This window comes from Lolium perenne, chromosome 4 (assembly GCF_019359855.2).
Source record: "Lolium perenne isolate Kyuss_39 chromosome 4, Kyuss_2.0, whole genome shotgun sequence".
Taxonomy (NCBI): Eukaryota; Viridiplantae; Streptophyta; class Magnoliopsida; order Poales; family Poaceae; genus Lolium; species Lolium perenne.
Window position 1 is genome coordinate 179,342,790 of NC_067247.2, and position 24,235 is coordinate 179,367,024.

Genomic DNA, 24,235 nt, shown 5'->3' on the forward strand with positions numbered 1-24,235 from the left:
TTTACCCTTACTTCTTCCCGAAGAAAGAGCAACCCGCGCCATTTGTTGCCCTCGCCAAGTCCTTCAACACTTCCGAAAACCTTGGGCTCAAGCTTCGCCAAGATAGTTTGAAGGTTGGCGTGGAAAGTACTATCGCTTTGGTTGCCGAAAGTCAACAAACTGTCGACTGGACTAAAGTTGGCGACACTCAAGAGATGGAGACCAAAAGGTGGCAGTCGCTGATCAAGGCTGCGAAACCAAACTCAAAGAAGGTCCTTGCATATCTTGGGTGCAAACCAACTCCGGCTCCAAGCTCATCAAAGTCGGAGGTCCAGTAGGCCACCTTGTCTTTTCTCCCCCCTTTTTTATTTTTCTTTCTTTCTTTTGATGTTGTCGCCAAAGTAGCTATTGGCGACACTTATCCCACTAGCTCTTCTGTAATGTCTTGTAATTATTCTGAAAAATCAATGGAATTCTGTCTTGCTTGATGATTGATGTCGACTCCTTTTAATTTCAGTTGATATTTGATAACTATACTCCAACTCCTACTCCTTCTGATGTTTTTGATGGGGTTCGTAGCATAGAAAACAAAAATTTTCCTATCGCAAAGACGAATAAATCCAAGATCTAATCTATGGAACACCCAAGATCTAATCTACAAGATCGAAGCAACGAGATGGAGATGAGACTAACCCTCGAAGATTCCAAAGCCTACGAGATTAATCTCGTTGTTGGTGTAGACGATCGTCCCCGGTGCTGCAATCCGGCAGCACTTCCGTACTCGGTCGCGCGTACGGTGTCGATGAAGCTCCTTCCTCTCCCGTTCCAGCGGGCAGCGGAGGTGTGGTAGATCTCCTCCAACGTCCAGCAGCACGACGGCGTGGTGGTGGTGGTGGAGGAAGAAAACTGCAGGGCTTCGCCTAAGCCCGGACAGCGTATGGTGGAGGGAGAGGCGGCCAGAGGAGGAGGCAATGATGGGGTGGTGTGGCCGGCCACCCCCTCCCCTCTTTATATAGGGGGCTGGCCGGCCAAGGTGGCCCCCCTTCCCATCTAGGGTTAGGGGGGGCGGCGGCCAAAGGGGGGAGAGGGGCTTTCCCCTCCCCCAAGTTGATCCCCCCCAGGGAAACCCTAGGGGGTTGGCCGGCCTGGGCCTAGGGGGCCAAGTGCCCCTGGCCCATTAGGCCAGGAAGCATCCCCTCGGCCCACGGTGGGCCTCCTAGGTCGTGGGCCCCATGGTGGACCCTTCCGGAACCTTCTAGAACCTTCCAGTCAACACCGGAATAATTCCGAACATTTCCGAAAACCCAGAAATCAACTTCCCTTATATGAATCTTATTCTCCGGACTATTCCAGACCTCCTCGTGACATCCTGGATCACATCCGAGACTCCGAACAAACTTCGTCTCCATACCATATTCAAATCTACTTATGCGACTGTCGTTGCCTAATCGACGGTATCTCGGAGGAGGGATCCTCACGAGGGGGAGAAGAAGTAGGGGCCATAGGGCGGAGTGCACACGGGACGATGGTATGCGAGTTACCCAGCTTCGGAACACCTGCACGATGACAGGGCCTACTGCTGCTTGTCTGGAATTATCTGGGCGCTTTCGCGTTGTTACAATGAGTTGTGGTTGTGCCTCTAGGGCTCCCGGGATCCGGCTTATATAGGCGCTCGGATCTAGGGTTTACACAGGGAGTCCTAGCCGGAATACAAGTTGCCTAACTACGGTACAAAGTCTTGCCGTGTACGTCAAGGATCCGCCTTCCTTCTAGGTCACGCTGGATCCGGATACTTCATGGGCCTTCACGGATCCGGCCTCCTTCGTAGGTCGGTTAGGATCCGGCTCCTCGTTCCTGGGCTGGACGTCATCCTTCATGATCTACAGCAACTGGGCCGCCCGATGGGCCACATGCCTCACCACCAACTTTGGGCCACCCGGGCTTGCCGGATCTTGGCCACGCCGTTGATATAACCATAAAGTATACCCACAACAGTAGCCCCCGAAGTTCTCCGAGATTCATCATTCTTGAAGAGCTTCAAAACTTATTACTTTATTCCGGGTTCGCTCCTCCGGAAATCCTTCATCTTCAGATCATGCGTAACAACGGAAAGTCCACTTTTCCCGCACATAACTTCCTCATTTCCCGCGCTAAATTTTCGCAGATGCAAATCTTTAGCCGGAATTCTCGGGAGTGCATGGTTAAGTTACCTCCACGTCGTTTTACCGCACTTGACCTAAAACACGTGTCATCCATCCAACGGTGTGACCGTTCCGTTTCCACCGTCGGATCCGAATCCCGAATCTCCGCGTGCGGCCTATAAATACCCCGCGGCTCGGTAATTTTTCATTCTTTCACCTCTCCTCACCACTTCGTCTTCCTCCTCGCGCCGCGCTGCCCGACAGATCTCGATTCCGGCGAACTTCGCCACGGTGATCTCCGCGCGCCGCCAGTCCAAGCCTCCCCTCGCGCCAAGATCCCTTCGGTTGAACGGGAATTTCTTCCCGCCGCCGATTTGTGGTCACGCGGGGCGGTTTACTTCAAGTCCGGCGACCTCGTCTTCACCGAAGCTCCGTCGAGCCACCGCGCCATTAGCGGTAAGTGCGCCGGCCTCGTAGAAGATAGACTTAGTGTAGAAGATAGATTAAGTGATCCGGGTACTCAAACAATTTGTATGGGCGCAGCCGGAAGCATGCCTCTCGAAACGTCGCATTGTACTGGTAGCTCTCCGAGTAGCCCGGATCCCAATCAAATAGAACCCATATGCCCGGATCCCATATCATTCCTGCCACCATATGTTTCCGACATTAGACTAGCTCAACCTTTTTCCGCATCTTCCAGCACCGCTCCAAGCCGGATCCCTTCCCTTCAAGAGCTCCAGGAAGAACTCGAGGGACAAGCTCGGATGGCAGCAAAAGTGCAGGAGGCGGAAAACAAGAGGGCGTCCAAAGCCCGGATCCGCGAAGGAGAGCGGGGTCAGTGGTGGCCTTGCGCAACTACCGATGTGGAGCTTAGAGAGCTCCAGAACGAGGGCATGATCTCCACACATTGGAGTTTCACTCGTGATTCCGACGTCCCCAAGCCAGAAGCCGGTGAAATTGTTATGACCAAGGCTTGGGTGGAACGCGGACTTTCACTTCCCTGTTCGGAATTTTTTCTCTCCGTCCTCAACACATACGGGCTCCAGCCCCACAACATCTGCCCAAATTCATATCTCCTCCTGTCCAACTTCGTGACTCTCTGCGAAGGACACCTTGGGATCCGGCCAGACGTCAAATTATGGCAATTCTTTTTCCGAGTGAAGAAAGAAACCAAGGACAAAGCAATGGTGAACTGCGGAAGCATGACGTTTATGCTCCGCCCTAGTCGCATGTATCCTCCCCACGACTCGCACGAATCCGTCCGGTACTGGAACGCCGGATGGTTCTATGAGAAGAACGCCTCAGTTCCGGATGTCCACAAAGGCCTGCCCCAGTTTATCAACGAACCTCCGGAAGAGCTTGCAAGCTGGAGCTTCGTCCCTTCGCTCGCCCAGACCCCGAACTTGGAAAAGGCTGCGCGGAGAATCTCCTGGTTAGTCCACGACGGGCTGACCGGAGCCCAGCTCACACTTAGCTGGTTCTCCCGGAGAATCCAGCCTCTACGCTACAACGCGCGCCTGATGTGCGCTTATACCGGGGCGGATGATCTTCTCCGGGTTACCCGCCACGATCTTCCGGCCGACTCTCTGAAGAGGAGACTCAAGACGCTGGTAAAGATTCCGAGGGGCCAACAGGTCCCGGAACTGACGAAGGATATATACACGAACGACCAATGTCCTCCGGTAAGCTTTGTTCTTTTCGTTGATTCAAACTTCGCAAGTTTTTTGATGTTATCTCTAACTCTTGTTCATTTCTTCCAGCTCAACACTTTGGCGGAGGAAAACTTCCGCACCATTCTTCGTGTTCCCGTTGGCGGCGACGCGGCGGAGGAGGCTCCGGAAGACGACGAGGAGGAAGAGGAGCAGGCACCCCACAAGGCGGCCCCTCGACCTACAAAGCGTCCCCGCGCCAAGGCTTCCGGCACTGAAGCCGGAACTACTGGTGAGGCCTCCGCCAAGAAGCCCAAGACGACAAAACCACCTCCGCTAGACTCAAGGAAAGCGGAGCGTGCGCGCCTAAGGATGCTCTCAACAGCTGGCCAGCGCACACGGCCCATCATCCCCGGCGCCCCGTAAGTTTCCGAACATGATGCAACTTTAATTTGGCAAAATTACCTCTTGTTTGAACCCTTACACTTGTTTGCAGGAATCCGAATGTCACTGCCACGCGGACCACCAGCCAGGAGCCCATCACGAAATACATGAAGAAATCTCCGGCTGTTGGTCCCTCTACCCCAGTTCCACCAAGTGCCTCCCACCCAACTCCTCAACCGTCGCCCCCTCAGGCTGATCCATCTCCCCCTCCTGCCGCAAGCACCCCACCGGAAATAATTCCGGTTAGCAGCAAGAAGGTGGGCGGAGACGATCCTAAGGCCAAAGGCCCTGCCCAAGAAGATGCGGAAGCACAAGGCCAAGGAGAAGCTGAAGTCACTTCTTCCGAGAAGGCTGAAGGCGGCGCTGGCGACATCGTCGTTTTTCCGAAGAACTTTGGAGATCCGGCTGACACCACTTCCACCCCCAAGGCATATGCTACCAAGTTTTTCAACAAACTGTCCGAGGCGGAGAAGTGGGAACTTGAACAAGACCTGCTCAACGCCATGCTGAACAACGCCTGGGGGAAGCCTGACTCCAGGACAACAGAAATCCAAGACTTCAAGAAGAACGTCGGCCAGTACTTGGACCAGCTCATCTGCAAGCAAAAGGTACTCCCCAGTAGCCCCCAAGCATGTAAGCGGAAACTCAAAAAGTAGTTAGCGCTTAGATGCTTAGAGTAAGATTAGTTCCGGGTAGGTTGTTAAATTGGATCAGTAGCCCCCAAGCATTATGGCGGAAAGGTTCCGACAATGATGCTTTGAAAGAAACCATTGTTACAGGCGGAATTTTTACTCCTGCCCTGTTTAAATTTTACAGGAACAGCAGGCACTGCACTACGAGCTGCACAAGAACATTGCCCTGCAGTGCCGCGTTACTCTGAGCCAGGCGGAAAATATCCGGTCTCTGAAGGATGAGAATGCGGAGCTGACCAAACAACTGGCGGACGCCCAAGGTCGGTTTCCGCCTTCTTCGTCATTAGCCATATTCCGACTTTGAACTTGCTGTTAACTTTTGTTATTATAGGCGCATCCTCTTCCCTTGCTACAGCCTCATCTGAACTTGAAAACCTGCGCTCCTCGTACCAAGATTTGGAAACGAGATTAAAGGAGGCGGAATTAAAGAAGGAGCAGGCCGAGAAGCAGCTGGCGGAGAAAAACTCCGAACACATCAGGGAAAAAGGCGAGCTGATACTGAAGAAAAATGCTGACAGCGAGACCATCAAGAGGCAGCAAAAAGAGCTCAATGGACTCCGGAAATATATGGAGACCGCGGAGCATCACTGGGACTTGCTCAACGAGAACATTTTGGGTAGGATACTGAAACCTTGCCCAGATGTTTGCTCCGACTGTTGATTTTGTGCTCAAATTGCATGCTTATATCCTGATTATCTTTTGCAGAGCCACTTGGTTATTCGGAACAGCGCCGGAATTTGTTCCCCCGGGATGACCTTCTTCAACTCGCAGGCGACGATTGCAAAGATCTCATCTCCGCCTCCCGCAAGATATGCTACAACTTATCCATCAAGAGGAGTCGCACATGCAACGTTCGCAAGCTTGTGGAAAAGATGGATGTTCTGCCGGAGCTGGTGACGGATCTGCAGGCATCATCAGCCCGAGGCGCAGCTGCGATGGCCTTGACCATGTGCTTAGCACATAATCCGGATCTTGATCTTGATCAGGTAACCACGGGTGTTCCTCCGGATGCGGATGTTAACGCTCTCCTGGATGCAGTGGGCGGCTACGACACCCGTATCGCGCGCAGGATCCGGCATGAGGAATTCTACGACAAGGTCGTTCTTCCGGCAGACGAACCCTTGGAAGAGGAACTTCAGAAGGAGCTCGCCGCGAAGGCGCGACCTGCGGAATCCGGAACCCAATATACCTGGACCAGCTCCAAGGACGCGCCCCAAGAAGAACCCAAGACCAGCACTGCAGCTTCCGATGAAGAAGAGAGCGACGAAGACGTGTCATCTCCGGCTAAGGGGAAGTGAAAAACCTTTTATTCCTGCGGGAAAGACAATGCATCATTTTGGCCCCAGCGAGGGTTTGTAATATAACTTAAATTCTTAAGTAGCTAGGGAACGAAACGATTATGCATGGGGCGGAAATACTTATCCTGCTATCCTTTAATATTATGCGCATGTTTCGTTTGTTAAAGGCAAGTGCTGGTTTGTTAATTTTCCGGCTTACTCATTTGACCTTCCACGAGCCGGAAAAACTTAGACCGGAAACGCTCGCCTGCGGCGACGAAGCCCAATGGCGTCCGTCCATAACCGCGGAAACAAGCCCCCAGCCTAGGTGCCGGAAATCGCTACCAGGAATCCACGAGTTCGCAACGAAAGATTTTTCCACAAGAAAACTTAAGCTTACGTCCTAAAGGACGATTTTGAAAAATCACAACTTTCATACACGCCTAGGCGGAAACATCCAGCTCTGCGGTTTTAGTCGGAAAAAACATACACGATCTAAAATGAACAAGTAAAGGAGGTAAAAGACTCAAAGAGTGAACCATAAGCTTTATTTCATTGATCATGTATAACTATTACAGAGTTTTGTGACTCGGAAAAAATATGCTAAGTGTAGAAGGGACGTAGCTGTGCAATGTTCCAAGGGCGATCTGTCTCGTCGTAGATGTCATCCGGATCCTCACGCTTGCGTTTCCGGTGCCAATTAGCAGGTCTATCCCTCAGCTCGCGGAAATCAACAAGGTAGTACGACCCGTTATGGAGCACTTTGCTAACGACGAAGGGTCCTTCCCATGGAGTTTGCAGCTTATGGTCTTTCACCTGTCGAAGGCGGAGGACCAGGTCTCCTGCCATGAAGGAGCGATTCCGAACTCGACGACTGTGATAACGTCGGAGTTTCTGCTGGTAGATGGCGGAGCGCTGGTCAGCTAAGTTCCGAGCTTCCTCGATCAAGTCCACAGATAGCTGTCTGGCCTCATCAGCTGTTTCTTCATTGTAGGCGGAAACTCGCCGTGAATCGTGGATGATGTCGGAGGGAAGCACGGCTTCGGATCCGTATACCAGGAAAAAAGGGGTAAACCCTGTTGATCTGTTAGGGGTAGTTCGTAAACTCCACAAAACAGCTTCCAACTCGTCAGCCCAAGCTCCAGCTGCTCGCCGCAGTGGTTCTTCAAGGCGCGGCTTAATTCCTGATAATATTAGGCCGTTAGCCCTTTCAACCTGACCATTAGATTGTGGATGAGCCACAGATGCAAGGTCCAGTCTAATCCCCATTGTGTCACAATAATCCCTCAACTCTCCTTGGGCGAAGTTTGTGCCATTATCTGTGATTATGCTGTGTGGGATGCCGAATCTCATCACGAGGCTGCAGACGAATTTTAGTGCCGTAGCACCATCGGCTTTTCTCACTGGCTTTGCCTCGATCCACTTGCTGAATTTGTCAACAGCGACCAAAAGGTATTCAAAACCGCCAGGAGATGATCTTTTTAACTTACCAACCATATCGAGCCCCCAGACCGCAAATGGCCAGGTGATAGGTATGGTCTTCAGCTTTTGGGCTGGAGCGTTTGGTTGACTAGCGTAGTACTGACAACCCCGGCAGGTTTTTACCAGCTTGTCAGCATCTTCTTTAGCTGTGAGCCAGTAGAATCCTAGCCGGAAAGCTTTGGCAACGAGGGATCTGGGAGCGGCGTGATGCCCGCAATCCCCTGCGTGGATCTCTCTGAGGATGTCAATGCCATCTTGATTGGAGACGCATTTGAGAAACACCCCTGTTGCACTCTGTTTGTAGAGCTGTCCATCAACAATTGTGTAGGTTCTCGCTCGTCTGATGATCTGTCGTGCGAGGACCTCGTCCTCTGGCAACTTCTGATCGATGAGGTAGTCCAGGAAAGGCTGTGTCCAGGCCGGAATGATAGCCATCACCTCCCTAGCCAGAGATACTGCCACCTCTGGATTTTCCGGGTTAGCGCCCTTAACTGAGGGTATCCGGAGATGCTCCAGGAAAATGCCGGGCGGAATTTGCTTCCTGCCGGATCCGAGCTTGGATAGCATGTCTGCCGCTGTGTTATCATCTCTCCTGACGTACTTGACTTCGTATCCGAGGAAGCACTTGGCGATCTCATCAACTTCGTCTCTGTAGGCCGCCATGACGGAGTTTCTGGCATTCCAGGTTCCGGCTACTTGTTGTGCCACCAGGTCGGAATCTCCACAGCATATGATGTGCTTGATCCCAATTTCCTTAGCGATGCGTAAACCGTGTAGTAGAGCCTCATATTCCGCCATGTTATTTGTAGCTTCGAAGTGGATCTGCGCAGCGTCTTTGCCGGTTCTTCTCCGGTAGGGGACTTCAGGGTGACTCCGGCTCCTGAGCCTTGATGCTGCTTGGATCCATCGAAGTGCATGACCCATGTTTCTGGTTCCGGCTCCAGACTTGCGTCCGGAGCTTCTGTCCAATCTGCGACGAAATCTGCCAAGACTTGGGATTTAACCGCAGTCCTGGGCTTGTAGGCGATGTCGAAGGCGGATAGTTCAATGCCCCATTTAGCCGTACGTCCTGTTGCGTCAGCGTTGTTGAGAATTGTTGACAGCGGAGCCTTGCTCACGACTGTTACTGGATGCTCTTGGAAGTAATGCCTCAGCTTCCGGCTGCCCAGGAATACTCCATAGGCTAGCTTCTGAAAGTGAGGGTATCTTTGTTTTGACTCCGTCAGCACCTCGCTAATGTAGTAGACAGGTCTTTGGACGTCATATTCATGACCTTCTTCCTTTCGCTCCACCACGATGACGAGGCTGATGACTTTGTTGGTAGCTGCCAGATAAAGGAGCATTGGCTCTGACTCTGCTGGAGCTGCCAAGATAGGTGGGGAGGTGAGTATTTCCTTCAACCCTCGAAGAGCTGCGTCAGCTGCGTCGTCCCAGACGAATTTGTCTGTTTTCTTCAGCAGCTTGTACAGAGGTAGCGCCTTCTCGCCAAGACGGCTAACAAACCTACTGATTGCTGCGACGCAACCAGTTAGTCGTTGCACATCTTTGAGACAAGTTGGCCGTTTGATGCACAGGATTGCCTTGATCTTTTCCGGGTTAACCTCAATGCCTCTGTGAGAGACTATGAAGCCAAGGAGTTTTCCGGCTGGCACGCCAAAAACGCACTTCAGCGGATTCAACATCATCTTGTACCTGCGGAGGTTGTCGAAGGTTTCTGTGAGGTCGCTGATCAAGTCGGATCCTTTCCGGGTCATGACCGCGATGTCGTCGACGTAAGCGTGCACGTTCCGGCCAATTTGGTCCTTCAGGCACCGCTGCATCGTTCGTTGGTAAGTAGCACCTGCATTTTTCAAGCCAAAAGGCATAGTAACATAGCAGTATGTACCAAACGGGGTAATGAATGAAGTCGCCTTTTGGTCGGATTCCTTCATCCGGATCTGATGATACCCGGAATACGCATCAAGAAAACACAGAAGTTCCGCCCCCGCCGTCGAATCAATGACTTGGTCAATGCGCGGCAGGGGGAACGGATCCTTCGGGCAATGTTTGTTCAAGCCAGAGTAATCGATGCACATTCTTAGTATTTCAGTGTTCTTTTTGGGTACAAGGACGGGATTCGCGACCCAATCGGTGTGGATAACTTCTATTACAAAACCTGCTTCTAGTAACTTTGCTAGTTCCATTCCTATGGCGCGGCGCTTCTTGTCTCCAAAGCGTCGCATAGCTTGCTTCACCGGTTTGGCCCCCGGATTTATGTTGAGGTAGTGCTCGGCGAGTTCCCTAGGTACTCCGGACATGTCAGAAGGTTGCCATGCGAAGATATCCATGTTAGCGCGGAGGAACTCGACGAGCGCGTCTTCCTATTTGGGGTCCATGTTGGCTCCGACCGAAACCTGCTTGGAAGAGTCGCCTGGGATGAGGTCGTGCTTCTTGGTTTCTATCGCGGCCTTGAAGGAGGTTTTCTGCTCGGAGATCTGCTTCTTGGTGGTCTGCATCTCAGTCGGATCCACCGCGGCTCTGTAGCCTTTCAGCTCTTCTCCAGATATCACAGACTCTGCGAAGGCGGCTTCGCCTAACTCGCACTCATGAGCCTTTTTGTAGTCTCCGGATACGGTAATCATGCCTTTAGGACCCGGAATCTTGAGCTTGTTGTAGATGTAGCACGCTCTTGCGTGGAACTTGTGGTAGGTGGGCCTGCCGAAGATGACGTGATAGGAGCTCTTGAAGGGCACAACTTCAAACGTGATCTTCTCTTGGCGGAAGTTATGAACATCGCCAAAAGCCACGGGAAGTGTTATGCTGCCGAGGGAATTCGCCTTCTTACCCGGAACCACGCCATGAAACTCAGTGTTGCTGTGTTTGAGCTGTTCCTTGGTAAGGTTCATCCGCTCCAGAGTCTCCAGGTACATGATGTTCAAGCTGGCTCCGCCATCCATGAGGCACTTGGAGAAGTCGTAGCCGTCTATGCGGGGACTTACAACCAAGGCGTAGCATTCTTTTGGCACAATGGCAGGGTGATCCTCTCTGTCAAATGTGCACGGGACTTCCGACCACCTGACATACTGCGGCACAGCCGGGACTGTGGCGTTCAGGATCCGGGTAGCTGACTTGGTAGCGCGGACTGTTGGGGTTCCGAGGAAAGTGTGGTAAGCCCCCACGCTCTTTTTATCGAATGGGTTGGATTTTCTTGCGGATCCTGCCTTGGGATCTGGCGAGTTATCATCCTCATCCATCGCCTCAGAACTATCATCTTCTTTGTTCTTGTTCTTTCCCTTGCCACCTTTGCCGCGTGGGCGGTGCTTCCGGGCGCGCTTGTATCCTGCTTCCGGGTCGTTCTTTAGATCATTGACCCACTTGCAGTTGCGGTTGGTGTGAGTGGACTTCCCTGTAGCCGGATCCAGATGGGCCAGGCAGGGCATGTCTCTGTACTCCTCATAGGTTTGCGGGGCGCGGGATCCGGCAGCAGTGACCTCGTCACGCTGCTGGCCCCTGCCGGCTCCGCCTCCGCGGCCGCGTCCTCTTCCGCCTCCCTGACCTCCGCGTTGAAACGCCATGGCGATCATCTCGGATCCACCACTCTTCTGGTCATCCGGGGGATTTTTCCGCTTGTTGCCGCTGTTGTTACCGTTGTCACGGTTCTTCTTCTGCTGGTGCAGGGGAACTGCTGTGGCTGCTAGATCTCCGCCAGCGTCGTCATCAGCGGCAGTATGATCACTGGCAATGGATATCATGTCATCCAAGGTCAGTTTATTTGCATTAGCCAAGCATGTGAGCTTATGCCGCAGCAATCCTCCTCGCTGCAGTCCTCCTATGAAGGCGTGCATAGCCGTGGTGTGGTCGACGTTCTCACACTCGTTCCTGCATGCCAGCCATCGGGTGAGGAAGTTTCTTGATGTTTCTCCCTTCTTCTGGATACATGCCTGTAAGTCGCTTATCGTGGCGGGCCTTTTGTAGGTGCCCCTGAAGTGCTTTTCAAAGGCGTTTTTCAGGTCAAACCAGCAAAAGATAGAGTTCTTGTCGAGGTCACTGAGCCAGATCCGGGCTGGTCCTACAAGGTACAACTGAAGCATGCGGCATGCAATATTAGGGGTTCCTCCGGCGAAGGTTACAGCATTATAGTAATCCTCAATCCAGGTATCCGGCCTTTCAGTGCCATCATATGTCTTCAGGTTTCCGGGTAGCTTGAGGTTCATCCTTGGCATTGGTTCCTCTCGAATCATCCTGCTGAAGCACTTTGGGCCAATGTAATCAGATCTGTATTCGTTGAGGCGTTCCCGGGCATCACGCGGGCCGTTGCGGGGAGACTTTGAGCGAGAGCGAGATTTCCGACCGCCGCCTCCGCCTCCACCTCCGCCTCCACCGCTAGGTGATGGGGAGGGAGACCTGCGAGGGGGTCGGTTTGACTTTTTGCTTCCGCCCTCTGATTCTCCGCGCCCTTCGCGGTGTTGACTCCGGCTTCTGTAGCTGCCTTCGCCGTGGCGCTGGCTGCCCTGGTCATTCCGGCGAGGCTCCGGGTCACGGCTCCGGCGGGGGTCTGGATCCCGCTCCTCGTTCCGACTCCTCCTGGGCTCGGTCTCACGAACATTGTTCTGGTTCCGGCGAGGTTCCGGCGAGCGCTCCCTGCTTCTGTTTCTTGGCAGCACGTTGTCGCGGATAACAATCCCACCATGCCCTGGGGGCCTGGTGTTTCCGGCTGGACTACGGCGGCGAGGGGGTCGCGGGTAACCATTGGGCGGAGGAGAGGGGTTGCGGTACCTGTCCCGTCCAGAGTACATTGCATCCTTTCCCTTTCTTGGGTCTGGCGGTGGCGTCTTTGATGGTACGGGGATCGGATTTGGGTATTCCCTGGCTTTCCTTCTGCGCTCCAAGGATCCGGTGTGTGATTCGTCATCCGGTCGCCGATCAGCACGGGCATCCTTCTGCGCGGTAGATATACAATTATCCGGATTGGATTCCAACCTGCGCGAAGTATCCGCCTTGCTTTGCTGCTGCATTGCTGAAGCGACGAGTGTGCGAAGATAGTTGATATCAACCTCTTCGTCCTTCTTCTGCAGTAGTTCCGCAGCTTTTAGCATGTTGTCCTTTGGGGTTTCCAGCGGTCGGTGCTCGGCGGGCGTGGCGAAGTTGATCCTGCGAGGCGGGATTGCTTCTCTAATAATTCGGTCGGCCTCCGACTGCGCATAGGTCATCTTTACTTCCCACTCTTTCGCCATGCCCTTGACCTGCTCGAGTGTAGCAGCAATTTCGCGATCCTGTCTGTCGAAAGTTTCCGCCAGACCTGCAGCTTGTTCCTTTTCTTCCCTTAACGCGGCTTCGGTATCAGCGAGCTTCTTGGCTGTGGCCAGCATTTCCTGTCTGGTGGCCTCTAGAGCCTCCAAATCTGCGGCGTCGCCCGGGGTTATAGGTTTGTTAAGAACTGCGCGTGCCACCATCTCCTCAGCTGACAGGATTTCCTCCGAGGAAGAATCCCTGTGGGGTCGCACCCGAGACATTGGAGATCCTTGGTGGGATGGTTGAGGGTCAGATTGGCTGGTTGGTTCTTCAGATCCAGTTTGTCCTTGCGCTGCTATCGTTGCGAGAACCTGCTTAGGCTGGGCGGAGTTGACTTCAGGCTGATCACTGTATCCGTATTCCCTTATCTTGCAAACGAAGTCATCAGACTCCATGGAGGGGGTATCTCCCGAAATTGGGCTCAGATTGCCCAAAATTGACTCTTCAACCGGAGTTTCGCTTTCTCCGACAAGCTCAGCCTGATCCGGATCCGCGTTGTGTTCCGGTGCTTCTACCTGCTCAGGACCAGCTCCGTCTTCTTGAGGGGCGGTTCCGGCGGTATGGGCCAAGAAGTGTACGAAGTGGCACCTCTGCTTCTCTAACACCTGGGAGACCCAGGCGGATCTGCATTGGTCTTCCACCGTTGTTTCCTGCTCAGGGGCGGATTGGGTGGGCTTTGAAATTTCCAGATCTAAGGCGGAGTCTTCCTTGGGAAGCTCCTGCATCTCAGATCGGATCTTCGCGACAGCGTCCAGCTCTGCGGCGGTCGCGTCTGCGTTACTTACCAGTGGGTTTCCATCGGAATCAACGGTTTCCCCGATGAAGATGTGTATGCCGCCAATTGGGACGATGGAGAGCTTGACGGGGTTTGTCCTAGCCGGAATCCAGCACTCATCCGGAGGGACGATCGGCAGATTCCCGGCGTAAAGGACGCGCCCCACAGCGATGGTGTCGTCGTAGCTTCCCATGGCGGAACCCTCCCGGTTCCGGCCTCCGAACTGCTCCTGAGGCCCCACGGTGGGCGCCAACTGTCGTTGCCTAATCGACGGTATCTCGGAGGAGGGATCCTCACGAGGGGGAGAAGAAGTAGGGGCCATAGGGCGGAGTGCACACGGGACGGTGGTACGCGAGTTACCCAGCTTCGGAACACCTGCACGATGACAGGGCCTACTGCTGCTTGTCTGGAATTATCTGGGCGCTTTCGCGTTGTTACAATGAGTTGTGGTTGTGCCTCTAGGGCTCCCGGGATCCGGCTTATATAGGCGCTCGGATCTAGGGTTTACACAGGGAGTCCTAGCCGGAATACAAGTTGCCTAACTACGGTACAAAGTCTTGCCGTGTACGTCAAGGATCCGCCTTCCTTCTAGGTCACGCTGGATCCGGATACTTCATGGGCCTTCACGGATCCGGCCTCCTTCGTAGGTCGGTTAGGATCCGGCTCCTCGTTCCTGGGCTGGACGTCATCCTTCATGATCTACAGCAACTGGGCCGCCCGATGGGCCACATGCCTCACCACCAACTTTGGGCCACCCGGGCTTGCCGGATCTTGGCCACGCCGTTGATATACCCATAAAGTATACCCACAACAGCGACATCGAACCTTAAGCGCGTCACCCTACGGTTCGCGAACTATGCAGACATGGTCGAGACTCCTCTCCGAGCAATAACCAATAGCGGGATCTGGAGATCCATAATGGCTCCCACATATTCAACGATGACTTAGTGATCGATTGAACCATTTACATACGATGCCAATTCCCTTTGTCTCGCGATATTTTACTTGTCCGAGGTTTGATCATCGGTATCTCCATACCTTGTTCAACCTCGTTACCGACAAGTACTCTTTACTCGTACCATGGTATGTGATCTCTTATGAACTATTCATATGCTTGCAAGCTAATCAGATGACATTCCACCAAGAGGGCCCAGAGTATATCTATCCGTCATCGGGATGGACAAATCCCACTGTTGATCCATATGCCTCAACTTACACTTTCCAAATACTTAATCCCACCTTTATTGTCACCCATTTACGCAATGACGTTTGATGTAATCAAAGTACCCTTTCGGTGTAAGTGATTTACATGATCTCATGGTCGAAGGATTAAGACAACTATGTATTGAAAGCTTATAGCAAATTGAACTTAATGACTTGATCTTATGCTACGCTCATTTGGGTGTATGTCCATTATATCATTCAACCAATGACATAACCTTGTTATTAATAACATCCAATGTTCATGATCACGAAACCATGATCATCCATTAATCAACAAGCTAGTTATACAAGAGGCTTACTAGGGACTCCTTGTTGTTTACATAACACACATGTATCAATGTTTCGGTTAATACAATTATAGCATGGTATGCAAACATTATCATAAACACAAAGATATACTATAATAACCATTTTATTATTGCCTCTTGGGCATATCTCCAACAGTCTCCCACTTGCACTAGAGTCAATAATCTAGTTTACATTTGTAAAGATATAACACCTTGGCCTTCTGGTGCTTTATCATGTTTTGCTCACGGGAGAGGTTTTAGTCAACGGATCTGACTGTTCAGAAATGTATGTATTTTGCAATTCATTTGCGTCTCAACGCATCACTCATTTTCCAAATGAGTCGGCATTAATTGTATATGCTTAGTCCTCTGGTGGAACCTTAATTCCGCGGTCTGAAAATAAGTCACTAATATTGTCATACACAATATAGCTCCAAAGTTCTGACACTATCGGAACTACACCAAGTTCTCAAAGAACTTCTCGACTTAACATCCTCAGTCATTGTCAAAACAATGACATACTCTGCCTTCATTTGTAGAATCCGTCACAATATTTAGAACTCATCTAAATCTGGCATAGACATATTCTAGCTCATTGTGCTACCCTTTTAAATAACACTTAGCCTAATTGAGATTGAAATTTTATTTTATATGTGACCAAACTAATATCGGTGCAACACTTTACAGCGATTTGTTTGTCATTACCCATATAAAACTATATATATCCTTGGTTCTTCTAAAGCACTCAGGGATATTGTTACTGTTGTCCAATGATCATTACATGAATCATTCTGGTATATGCTCGTAACACTTTAGAGCACATGATATCTGACTTTGTACATATTACTCGTGATCTAAAATTACTCATGTGTTTTTACTCATCGAGTGTCAAATACACTCAAGTCTTGTTAAACCTTCACATGAAAAGAACACCTTCTTAATATTGAACCACTTCAATATTCATTCTATGTACTTTGACTTAAACTTATTATGTGTTTCAATCTATCTTTATAGATCTTGACACTAAATATGTTTCAGTCCATATCTTTTCATTGAAGTTAATTCTCAATGAAACCTTTTTAATCAATTATATAATTACATTATTTATAATCAACGATATGTCATCTACATAAAGTGTTACAAATATGTCTCAGCGCTCCCACTTAATTTCTTGCAAATGCAAGCATCTTCATCGTTTCTTGTGAAATCAAAAACTCTTTGACTATTTCATCCGGTAAAGATTCCAACTCCGCGATACTCACTTCATCCAATTGAAGTTCGTATACCTATCTAGTATTCCACGGACTAGCAAAAACTCTTGGTTGTATCTAGTATACATCCTTCATACACACTTCTGGTAAGGAATGTATTTCTGCCATCCTTCTATCATATCTCATAAAAGAAATATGCGATTACTAGAATAATCCACATAGACTACAAGCATTGCCACGGAAGATCTAATCTTATCGTAGTCAACTCTTTGAGCTTTGTCGTAAACAACTTTTCGATAAGTCAAGCTTCTTTAAGGATATTCCATCCAAGTCCGTCTATTTTATAGATCCATTTACTTTCAAAAAGTATTCATCTATCTTGGATTTCATGGCGCATAGCCATTTTAACGGAGTCAGGGCCCATCATAACTTCTTTGTTTGCAGTTGGTTTATCATTGTTCAAAATCAATCCTTTGTCCACAAATCATTTATTTGATCACAAAGTAAACCATACCTACAAGGTTCAATATGTACTTCGATCTCCATGGCTAAAACACTTTGTAGTCATGGGAGCCATGATTGTCGTAGCTGCTTCCGGAACCATTTCCGATCTTTGCGCTACTCGATCATTATGCTCAGGTTCATAAACCTTATCAAGTTCTATTGTCCTCCCACTCAAATACTTCGCTAGAAAACAATTTCTTGGAAATAAGCAAGTAACATTAACAAACACTTTTGTCTTTTACTTCATAGTGGGAAGAATTCCCAATCCATTCTCTTGGGATAACCAACAAAGATATTCATCCGGTTTTGGTTGTAAACTCATTTACTTATACCAAAATTTTAAGAAAGGACTATTAGGGTTTATACCCATGCCATAACTTGTATGGTGTCATTTCAACGGATCATGATGATGCTCTATTCAGTGTAAAAGCGGTAGTCTCTAAAGCATAATCCACAAAAATATAATGGCTTCATTTTATCTCATCATTGATCCAACAAGGTTTGGATACGTCTCTCGGACACTTTATCATCACTATGATACTCCAAGAAACGTGAGTTGTAGAACAACTTCATAACTCTCTTAGATGTTCGCTAAAACTCGTAATTCAAATATTTCCACTATGATCCAATCATAGATATTTGACTTTTCTATTACGATGATTTCCACTTCATGCTGAAATTTATTTGAATCCATTTAAATGTTTCAAACCTCTTCCTTATCGAATATATCCACATATATATACTCAATTCATTGTTGGAAGTTTTCATGAAGTACAAGAATCTCCCGCACACAACTATGCCCAGTGAACCACATATATCATCATGTATGTTTACACTAAGTTAGTTGCCTGTTCAACTCTTGGCCTATGAACGGTATTTAAGTCATTTCCTTTTAGAAGAGATTTGCAAGCGCCAAATGATTCAAAAATCATATGACTCCAAAATTTCCATTCAAATGGAGTTCCTTCATGCGTTCCTTTCTAACATGACCTAAATGGCGGTTCCACTAATGAGTGGAATTCAAATCGTTTGCCTTATGGCATTTTAGCGTCAGTGTAATGTATGTGTGTTTCACCATTAAGATTTATAATAACTTATCCATCGTACATGGAGCAATGTCATAATTTGAACAACTCGTTGTTTTCATTTGACCAGAGCGAAATAACAATTTATTAAGTTCTTTATTATAAACTCTAAGGGCTAGGTATAATGCCAACGACAAACATAATAACACTTTATTATGTTCCAGACGTGCATTATTACCATATTCCTTATCAGTCACTTAGGCCATCGTATTCTTGTATTGCGTTGTATTGTATGACATCTCATACCAACCAGTCTGGTACAAATACCCAAGAATTTTATTATGTGACCAAGCAAGGAATACATCCATAACATGTATATCATCTATATACACCTGAGCTAGACTTTCTAGTCTTTTCCTTTCTTTCTGCCAAAATATCTTTGTGGTTTCTCTTTTAGCTTTCCCCATTCTCAGAAAACACTTCTCCTTCAATAACTTCTAGGTCCATTGGTCAAATACCAATAACCTTGAGGTTCTTACCTTGAAGTTCATCATCATATGACAAGTGTTCCAGACTTCACTATTAGTAACTTTATAATATGATGAACAATTTCACTCATAATTTTATCCATCATATCATGACGACTTTCCGAGACCATGTCTGCACATGCTAGGCTCTTAAAGTTTAACCTCAGTATTCACATGTGCAAATCTGGCTTGCACCCGTTGTATGCACATGTAGAATCTATCACACCCGATCATCACGTGATGCTTCGAAACGACGAGTCTTAGCAACGGTGCATACTAAGGATGATCATTTCATGGATATGCGAATATCGTTAGTGCCCAACTTAGTTGGAGGATTGGGACGCCCGGCGTCTTCAACCTTCATACATTCCCATAAAACTTATGAGTTTATGTAGTCTCACAAGATTATATTCTATCATCTTGCAATAAGGTCTTAGATATCACATATATCTCATACCTCGCTTATTTCTGAAAACAAAATTTTCAGCTCCTTACTTTTCAAACGGATTTGAACTTCAAGTTTCACGGAGACAAGATGATTGGGTACTAATTGAAACCATTGATCTTTGAATCATCAATGTGAGGTTTACTAAAAGTTTGCAATAGGACTTAATCATTTCTTGATTCTTTAACAATACGTTACCAGTCCGTAAAGTTACTTGTCAGACTTAACAGTATTTTTATCTCAATTACAGGACTAGCGCATGGTAGATAACGGATGCCAATTCTACAAATTTAATTCAAAATACTATTCAGACTATGTTCATGATAATTAGTTCATGTTTTAATCTAATTACTAATGAACTCCCACTTAATACAACATCCCTCATGGTTGTTAAGTGGTACACGATCCAAATCCACTACACCAAAACCGATCATCACGTGAGATGATGTAGCTTCAATGGTGAACATCAACATGTTGATCATATCATCCATATGACTCGTGTTCAACCTTTCGGTTTCCTGTGTCCCGAGGCCATGTCTGTACATGCTAGGCTCGCCAAGCAAACCCAAGTATTCCGCGTGTGCAACATGGCTTACACCCGTTGTATGTGAACGTAGAATCTATCACATCCGATCATCACGAGATGCTTCGAGACGACGAACTGTAGCAACGGTGCATACGAGGGGAGAACACTTTATTATCTTGATATTAATGTGAGGGATCATCTTATAATGCTACCGTCGTGATCTAAGCAAGATAAGATGCATAAAGGATTAACATCACATGCAATTCATAATATGTGATATGATATGGCCTTTCTTCTTGTGCTTTTGATCTCCATCTCCAAAGCACACGAGCATGATCTCCATCAGCACCAGCATTGCACCAAGGTCCATGGCACCGCTTCATGGTTGTCCATCACTTATAGCTACTATAACAACTACTTGAAATAAAGCTATTACATGATGAATAGACACGCAGGTCTTAACAAATTTAAAGACAACCATTAGGCTCCTGCCGGTTGCCATAATACAATAATGAACATCTCATACATCAAATATAATCATCATTACATCATAGCCATATCACATCACCAAACCCTGCAAAAACAAGTTAGACGCCTCTAATTTGGTTTGCATATTTTACGTGGTTTAGGGTTTTCGAGTAAGATCCAATCTACCTACGAACATGAACCACAACGGTGATACTAGTGTTGACAATAGAAAGTGCAAATTGCAATCTTCACTATGGTGGGAGAGACAGACACCCGCAAAGCCACTTATGCAATACAAGTTGCATGTCAAGCGTGGAGCAAGTCTCATGAGACGCGGTCATGTAAAGTTAGCCCGGGCCGCTTCATCCCACCATCCCGCAAGATGCAAAGTACACAAACTAAAACAACAAAAGCATCAACGCCCACAAAACCATTGTGTTCTACTCGTGCAACAGATCTATGCATAGACATGGCTCTGATACCACTGATGGGGTTCGTAGCATAGAAAACAAAAATTTTCCTATCGCAAAGACGAATAAATCCAAGATCTAATCTATGGAACACCCAAGATCTAATCTACAAGATCGAAGCAACGAGATGGAGATGAGACTAACCCTCGAAGATTCCAAAGCCTACGAGATTAATCTCGTTGTTGGTGTAGACGATCGTCCCCGGTGCTGCAATCCGGCAGCACTTCCGCACTCGGTCGCGCGTACGGTGTCGATGAAGCTCCTTCCTCTCCCGTTCCAGCGGGCAGCGGAGGTGTGGTAGATCTCCTCCAACGTCCAGCAGCACGACGGCGTGGTGGTGGTGGTGGAGGAAGAAAACTGCAGGGCTTCGCCTAAGCCCGGACAGCGTATGGTGGAGGGAGAGGCGGCCAGAGGAGGAGGCAATGATGGGGTGGTGTGGCCGGCCACCCCCTCCCCTCTTTATATAGGGGGCTGGCCGGCCAAGGTGGCCCCCCTTCCCATCTAGGGTTAGGGGGGGCGGCGGCCAAAGGGGGGAGAGGGGCTTTCCCCTCCCCCAAGTTGATCCCCCCCAGGGAAACCCTAGGGGGTTGGCCGGCCTGGGCCTAGGGGGCCAAGTGCCCCTGGCCCATTAGGCCAGGAAGCATCCCCTCGGCCCACGGTGGGCCTCCTAGGTCGTGGGCCCCATGGTGGACCCTTCCGGAACCTTCTAGAACCTTCCAGTCAACACCGGAATAATTCCGAACATTTCCGAAAACCCAGAAATCAACTTCCCTTATATGAATCTTATTCTCCGGACTATTCCAGACCTCCTCGTGACATCCTGGATCACATCCGAGACTCCGAACAAACTTCGTCTCCATACCATATTCAAATCTACTTATGCGACATCGAACCTTAAGTGCGTCACCCTACGGTTCGCGAACTATGCAGACATGGTCGAGACTCCTCTCCGAGCAATAACCAATAGCGGGATCTGGAGATCCATAATGGCTCCCACATATTCAACGATGACTTAGTGATTGATTGAACCATTTACATACGATGCCAATTCCCTTTGTCTCGCGATATTTTACTTGTCCGAGGTTTGATCATCGGTATCTCCATACCTTGTTCAACCTCGTTACCGACAAGTACTCTTTACTCGTACCATGGTATGTGATCTCTTATGAACTATTCATATGCTTGCAAGCTAATCAGATGACATTCCACCGAGAGGGCCCAGAGTATATCTATCCGTCATCGGGATGGACAAATCCCACTGTTGATCCATATGCCTCAACTTACACTTTCCAAATACTTAATCCCACCTTTATTGTCACCCATTTACGCAATGACGTTTGATGTAATCAAAGTACCCTTTCGGTGTAAGTGATTTACATGATCTCATGGTCGAAGGATTAAGACAACTATGTATTGAAAGCTTATAGCAAATTGAACTTAATGACTTGATCTTATGCTACGCTCATTTGGGTGTATGTCCATTATATCATTCAACCAATGACATAACCTTGTTATTAATAACATCCAATGTTCATGATCACGAAACCATGATCATCCATTAATCAACAAGCTAGTTATACAAGAGGCTTACTAGGGACTCCTTGTTGTTTACATAACACACATGTATCAATGTTTCGGTTAATACAATTATAGCATGGTATGCAAACATTATCATAAACACAAAGATATACTATAATAACCATTTTATTATTGCCTCTTGGGCATATCTCCAACAGTTTTGCCTCCTTCCTCTCGCTCAAGAAAAGTTCCCGCTGACACTGAACTTGGCGAAGGTTCTTCGAGTATGGGTTTGTCGCAAGGGTTGGAAGAACTTCGGCAGCAACTTCAGTATGCGAAGAAGCAAACACTTGTGATGATGGAGCAGTCTCGCAAGGCTTCTGAAGCCGAAAAAATTGCGCTTCAGCAGGCTCAGGAAGCCATGGTTGCTAAGGAAATTGCTGTTTCTGAAAGCTGAAAAGGCGACCACCCGAGAAAATTTTATGCTTGAGCTGATGAACGAAGCCAGCGCAGATATGTCGGGTACGCTTTGCCGCATCTTTTTATAGGACCGCGACATCCTCTGTTTTCTCGCCACATCTTCTATTTCTATCTTTAAAATTCATGCACCGTTTCTTGATAGGTTCCTTTCTTGATGCTGCTGCTGAAGAAGAGAGGGTAAATACTAGGACGAACCTCTTTGTTAACCTTTCCCTTGACCATGGTTCTCTGTTCTGGGCTACCCCAGAACGGACCCGACAGATTGTCAGGTTTCAGGATCGCGCCTCTCAGATTCGCGACTTCTTGGACTTCTGCACTAGGACCTTGTCTCTTGTTTACAAGACGATGTTTCCTCGTAACGAAGCACCTGATACTCTTCTTGGTTTGATGGAGAAATTTCGAGATGCTCCTAGAATCCATGGATTTGTTCGGGCGCAACTTTCTGCTGGCGCCAGATTTGCAATGATGATGATCAAGATCTGCCATCCCAAATTTGACATGAGCCAAATTGTTTCCAAGTGTCTGGCCAAGATGGCGAAGAAGAAAAGGGATGTCAGTAAAATTGATGATCACGTGACTCCCGTTGCCGAAGATATGATGGATGAACTTCTTCGGATGGACTCCGAATTCTTCGTGAAGGGCAGCTATGCTGAACACAGTACCCGCCCTGTAAATCGGATGACGATAGATAACATACTAGGCCATAATTGATTTTTTTTTCCTTTTGACTTTTCCTCAGAACTCTCTTGTATATTGTAGTCATGTTCTATATTGAATAGCCGATGAACTATTTTTTCTTCGTTGATACCTCAAGTGTCTTGGTGTCGACTTTATTGATTGTATGCGCGAGGTTTTTAAACCAAAGCGTCTAAGTTGTATTGAGCATGCTATATTTGCGGGTACTAGCCCCCGTGCCTTATTTTTGTTGATTGCGATCTTGGTCTTATTTTGCGAGGTGTTTGTGCACCAAGGCGAAATATTGTCAGGAATATATTTTGCAAGTCTGAGGCGTAAGCCCCCGAGCCTGCCGAAGAAATGTATATCTCAACTATCTTTATTATATTGCAGCACCGCGAGCCCGCCTCATTAAAAACCTTTCCCGGCCCCACTCGGTGCCCCGAAAAAGGAAAAGAGTGCGTCTGAAAACTCGCGGGCGTTTCAGTACATTGAAGTTTTACTATATTTCGACTCTAGGCGTAGAACCGCCTGAGTTGCGCCACGTTCCAGGGGTTTTGCTCCTCCACCCCTGTCTTCTTGTCCTCTATCCTGTATGCTCCTCCTCCGATTACTTCCGTGACGATGTAAGGGCCAAGCCATGGTGACTCGAGCTTTTCATGACTTTTTTGCGTGAGCCGAAGAACTAGGTCTCCTACCTGAAAGGATCTTGGCCGTAAACATCGACTGTGGTAATTCTTCAGGTCCTGTTGATATTTGGTTACTCGAGAGAGTACTTCATCTCTAGCCTCGTCGAGTGCGTCGACGTCATCTTCTAATGCTTTTCTTGACACCTCTTCGTCATAATCCACGACTCGTGGATAATCGTGTTCTATCTCAATTGGCAGTACTGCTTCCGCTCCATGGACCAAGAAGAACGGAGTTTCTTGTGTCGCTGTGTTCGGTGTTGTTCGTATGCTCCACAACACACCGGGTAACTCTTCTGGCCAGGTGTGTCGAGCTTTCTCCAGTGGTGCTAACAAGCGTTTCTTGATGCCATTGCAGATGATGCCATTGGCTTTCTCGACTTGGCCATTGGTTTGCGGGTGCGCAACCGACGCAAAGTGTAGCTTGATACCCACTTCTTCGCAGTAATCTTTGAATTCATGGGATGTGAAATTACTTC